The sequence below is a fragment of the Gavialis gangeticus genome, unplaced genomic scaffold (assembly GCF_001723915.1).
Source record: "Gavialis gangeticus isolate Ggan-Ray unplaced genomic scaffold, GavGan_comp1, whole genome shotgun sequence".
Taxonomy (NCBI): domain Eukaryota; kingdom Metazoa; phylum Chordata; order Crocodylia; family Gavialidae; genus Gavialis; species Gavialis gangeticus.
Window position 1 is genome coordinate 73,330,583 of NW_017728994.1, and position 5,317 is coordinate 73,335,899.

At 42.2% G+C, this 5,317-nt stretch overlaps 1 protein-coding gene across 1 annotated transcript in view; it reads left to right on the forward strand.

Annotated features, from left to right (window-relative positions):
* MGMT (O-6-methylguanine-DNA methyltransferase) overlaps positions 1–5,317 on the forward strand; it is a 372,054-nt gene that overhangs the window by 132,577 nt on the left and 234,160 nt on the right. The window lies entirely within an intron of this gene.

The following is a 5,317-nucleotide window of genomic DNA, read 5'->3' on the forward strand; positions in this document are numbered from 1 at the left end:
GGCCCCCCCCGCCCCTTCTTCCCCCCCCCCCAGTATTTTTTGTCAGCAAGTAGGAAAGGAAGGATTTCATTATATTGATACTATATATATGTTTGTGTGTGTGTACAGTTTCTTTCCATCTTTCTATACTTCAAGGTGTTCTATATTTGTCTTTAATGAGTTTCTCAACTATGTGTCCTTCACTTTTTTAAAACTAGTTTAACTATGTCCATTTTTTAATATTACCCTTTGGCCCCAGGATATTTTACACTTAAGACATGATTAACCTGTTAATCACATCTTAAAATATAAACAGGCCATATGTTCAGGGGATTAATGGCACAATATAACAAGAAACCAACCACAGAACATATGTAATAACTTTGTGGCTGGCTTCCATCCTGCTTTGCAGCAAAAAGGGACAGGGTGGACTACTCCAGAGCCAGCTGTTAACCCCGGTGCAGTCCACGCCAGCTGACAATCAGCTGATTATTGGCACAGTCAGGACTGTAGTGAACAATCCCAGTACAGTCCCAATCCTCTTGATGATCAGCTGATTGGCAAGAGACCACACTGGGTTTGAATCTTTGTGTGGTCCCTGCCAGCTGGTGGCAGATCAGGACTATTCTGGCACTGAAGCCCTGGGGTACTCCCGATCAGCGGATCATCAGCTGGCAGGGACCACCCAGGGCTTGAATCCCAGTGTAGTCCCTGCCAACCAACAGCAGCAGATCAGGACCATTCTTGGGCTCACACCCTGGGGTAGTCCCAATCAGCTGGCTATTGGCAGGAATTACACGGGGACTTGGTCCACAGAGCCAGCTGACAATCACCTTATTCCCAGCTTTTATCTCACCACTACAGTGGGGCCCTTTTACTGGAAATATGGTGCAATTGGACTATGATCCCCAATTCTGCAGTTATACCTCCTGCCATGCATGTGTTGGTATGGCAGGAGGTGAGATTGTTGGTATTGTAGAACAGACCCCATTGTGCCTTCAAATGAACATCTGTCAGAGGCCCTGGTTTCTGTTTTTAAAGATGAATACAGAATTCACAGTAGTGGCTCTTATTAAAGAATTACATGTTCTTCATAGTAACTAAAAATCTTCAATTTCTGGTTATTTTGTCTCTCAGATAATGTTGTCTGTCTCTCATTACTTACAGCAACTTAATATTTTTAACCCTATTACTTTTTCTATTACCTTTTGGTCTTTGACACCAAAGACCACCTTTTACTACCTGTAAAGCAGAGTCCTAGAATAGGTATTTTGTTGTCATGCCTTTTGGTAAGATTGATGTAGTGAAGTTAATCATTAATTTTTCTCTCTTCATTGGAGAGTCATAGAAGTTAAGATGGAGAAAAACAGTTTAGTTCATCTCCTTCGTGGTGCAAGCAACACTTTTGCATGTTTTGTCCAGTCAAATTTTTATGTATCACAAGCAGCTGGTTTTTATACTTTTTATCTTCGGAGACTGCTACAGCTTACTGCATGTCATTGTTCAGAGGTTTTACAATATTGTAATGTCATTTCTTTATTTACAAGTAAATCAATTTTTACCTGTGTAAATGATACTTCTATATAAAGTTTACAATTCTGAAATATTTGTAGACTGTTTTTCCTCTCCTTTAGGATAAAACATGCAATGCACACTATTAAATTAGTCCTTGAGTATTTTGATAACTTTTTGTTGTTTTTTATCCGATCTAATTGTTAGTATAGCCTAGTGCTGAAAAGAGTGGCAGATTTGGAAACATTGGCCTTGAAGTAATTTACATATAGTCAAACTGTTACAGGTACCCATAGATTCTGTTCATCCAAAATTGATGCAGTTTGCCTTTTCTGAAACTGCTGCAAGTTTTAGCACACTTTTTAGCAGCACTTTGGCAGCTACTTAGATATAGTACAAACTATACATAATATTAGTCCAAAGCTAAAAGGCTCCTGATTTGCCGTATAGTTCACTGTGGTGGGCCTCAGCAGTCAACAGTGTTTCAAGCCAGCCATGCCTGATCATGAGTCCTTGGATCTTCCGAAAATATATTTGCAGTTCAGGTGCAGGGCAGTCTGGTCTGTCTCTACTTCCTGGAGAGTGGGGCACACTAATCCTATGTAACATGCTGAGAGAGAGGGTGACAGAGGGATTCTTGAGTGAACTCTTTGGGGCCCCATTTGGTGATGTTTACCAGACATTTAAGGCTGTTGAAGAAACAGGACTCATTGGCAATGGGAAAGACTGGCATAGTTCAGCTGTGGGAGTGAAGAGGCAGTCTGAATTCAGTGTGATGGCGCACCATGGGAAGTGGGGTCCCACAGGGCTCAGTCCTTGGGCCCGCCCTGTTCAACATCTTCTTCATCAGTGATTTGGATGAGGGGTGCAAAGCACCCTGTTCAAGTTTGCTGATGACACTAAGATGTGGGGGGATGTGGGCACAATAGAGGGGAGCAACAGGCTACAGTTGGACCTAGATAGGTTACAAGGATGGGTGGAGGAGAATAGGATGGGGTTTAACACAGACAAGTGTAAGGTGATGCACCTGGGGAGGAACAATAGGCACCATACATACAGGCTGGGGAACTCCCCTCTTGTCAGCACAGAGGTGGAAAAGGATCTGGGAGTCATTATTGACTCCAAGATGAACATGAGTCGGCAATGTGGGGAGGCGGCTAGGAAGGCCAACTGCACCTTGTCGTGCATCCACAGATGCATCTCGAGCAGGTCCAAGGAGGTGATCCTCCCCCTCTATGCGGCACTGGTCAGGCCGCAGCTGGAGTACTGCGTCCAGTTCTGGGCGCCGCACTTTAAGAGGGATGTGGACAGCATCGAGAGGGTCCAGAGGAGGGCCACTCGTATGATCAAGGGACAGCAGGGTAGGTCCTATGAGGAAAGGTTGTGGGACCTGAACCTGTTCAGCCTTCAAAAGAGAAGGCTGAGGGGGGATCTTGTGGCCTGTTATAAACTGGTTAGGGGGGATCAGCAGGCGCTGGGGGAGTCCCTGTTCCCCCGAGCGCCGCAAGGAGTGACCAGGAACAATGGTCACAAGCTGGTGGAGGGAAGGTTTAAGTTGGACATCAGGAGGCGCTACTTCACGGTCAGGGCGGCTAGGGTCTGGAACCAGCTTCCAAGTGAGGTGGTGCAGGCTCCCACCCTGGGGGTTTTTAAGAGGAGGTTGGATGACCACCTTAGTGGGGTCATTTGACCCCAGTGCTCTTCCTGCCATGGCAGGGGGTCGGACTAGATGATCTGCTCAGGTCCCTTCCGACCCTAGAAACTATGAAACCATGGCTTGAAAAAGTGCCAGCACTGAGGGAGACTGAGCACAATGGCCACTACCATATAGCTTATTCAGATGGACTGCCCTAATCTATCCTTGTGTTAAGTTCCCATCAGCATGTTTGCCCTATGTGGGCCATGTGTTTTATAATTATGCTTAGTGTTGATTGTATTTAATCAACTTCACGATTGGTTTCCATTACTAGTGGCAGCAGTTTAATGATGGACAGTGTTTTAATAAGGTTTCCTTGTACTTGAATATGAGTAACATTTTCCCCCATGCTGATTGCAGGGGGGATCTCATCTTATATTTGAGTAAATATGGTAACCCTTCCTTTCAGAACACCTTTATTTTCCTTTTTACCAAATTCGTAACATGGAAGCATAAATCAGTCATTCTTATTGTAATCTTCCAGTTCTTGAGGTAAGAACATATATTCAAATACAAGCCGTATGTTATCTTCCCCAAATAAATAATCTAGATATACTGAAGCTTGTGCTTTAAGCTGTCTGTTTCAATGTTGGCTAGTATTGAGTTGTTGCTTTAGAGGCTTGCTTGACATGTTAACATTTCAGAAATAGCAATTATCTCTTGGGATTTTCTAAGGAATTAAGTGAAGTTTGAAATTACTGTTGCTTTGAACTTTTTCACTTTATTAAAACAATTTGACACGTCCTAAAAAAAAACACCAAAAAAAAAGCCAAACTTTTTTCTTCATACTACTATGAAGAAATACAGTCATACAACTTTTTCATTTTAACCTGTGGCCAAAGAGGAAAACCAACATAAGAAATATGACTGGCATTCCATGCAGTATACTTTTTCCTGTTTTTACTTTCATGCTACTTAGAGATTGAAATAGCTTTTCTCCTCTTATTACTAATGCTTTATAGCATTCAGATACTTCATTTAGGTACATGCCTAACCACTCAGAACTTTGTGAATAGCTTGACTGTAGTTGTATTTGTAGTGTTTTCAGAAATGCTTAGTTCAACAAGTTAGAGTTACAGTTATATGAATTAATGAATGATGACTTTTTCTTAGCTCTTGTTGATTTAGGTGGAAATTGTTTTTGAAATGAACTAAAGCCCCCCTCTAGAAGTGACATATGCACATGTAAAAATAGAACTGAGGCTCCTAAATCACTTAAGATCTTTTGAAAATGTTACACTTACATACCAGTATTATCTGTATCTTTGAAACATGTTTTCAAAAATTGTCTAGAGAAGTTTGAGAGTACATTTCTTTAATAAGCATGTATGTGTTTTGTAGTGCCTTTTCCAAAAAATATGTACTGCAGCAGTTTACCAACATTTCCAGTACACAGTATGTTATTCACTGGGCTTTGTGTGAACTCAGCAGTATCCAGTATCCAGCAGTGGGAAATGGTCTTCCTGCCAGGGCCACTGGCATTGCTCTAATCTATTCTGTCTTATGACTTGCTGCTTGGGTTTGGGGACAAAATTTTAAGAACTTTGTGTTGAGTTTTTTTGCCCCCATGAAAAGTGGGCTATAATATTCCTGGGTTTTTGGTTGTAGCCATATTGGTCTAAGGACATAGGTAGGCAACCTTGTTTGAGTAGATGTGATATGTTTTATTAGACCAACTGAGCAGTTGGAAAAAAGTTCTTGGCAAGCTTTTGGGCACAGACACCCTTCTTGAGGCATAGGGAGTCTCTGCTGGTCTGAGACTCCAAGGTCTGAGATTCCTTGGAGTCTCAGACCAGCAGAGACTCCTTATGCCTGAACAGGGTTGCATGTGCCCGAAAGCTTGCTAAGAACTTTCTTCCAACTACTCAGTTAGTCTACTCAAAGAACCTTGCCTGCCTATAATATTCCCACATTTGATTTCTGTAAAAATTTAAAAAAAAAAGAAAAGAAATTTTACCTTCCTTGCTTCCTAGTATTTGTAGTAATGGATTTTGACTTTTCATAGATTTCATAGACATTAGGGCTGGAAGGGACCTCGGAAGATCACCAAAGTCCAGCCCCCCGCCCAAAGGGCAGGAAGTCAGCTGTGGTCATAGGATCCCAGCAAGATAAGCATCCAATTTGCTCTTG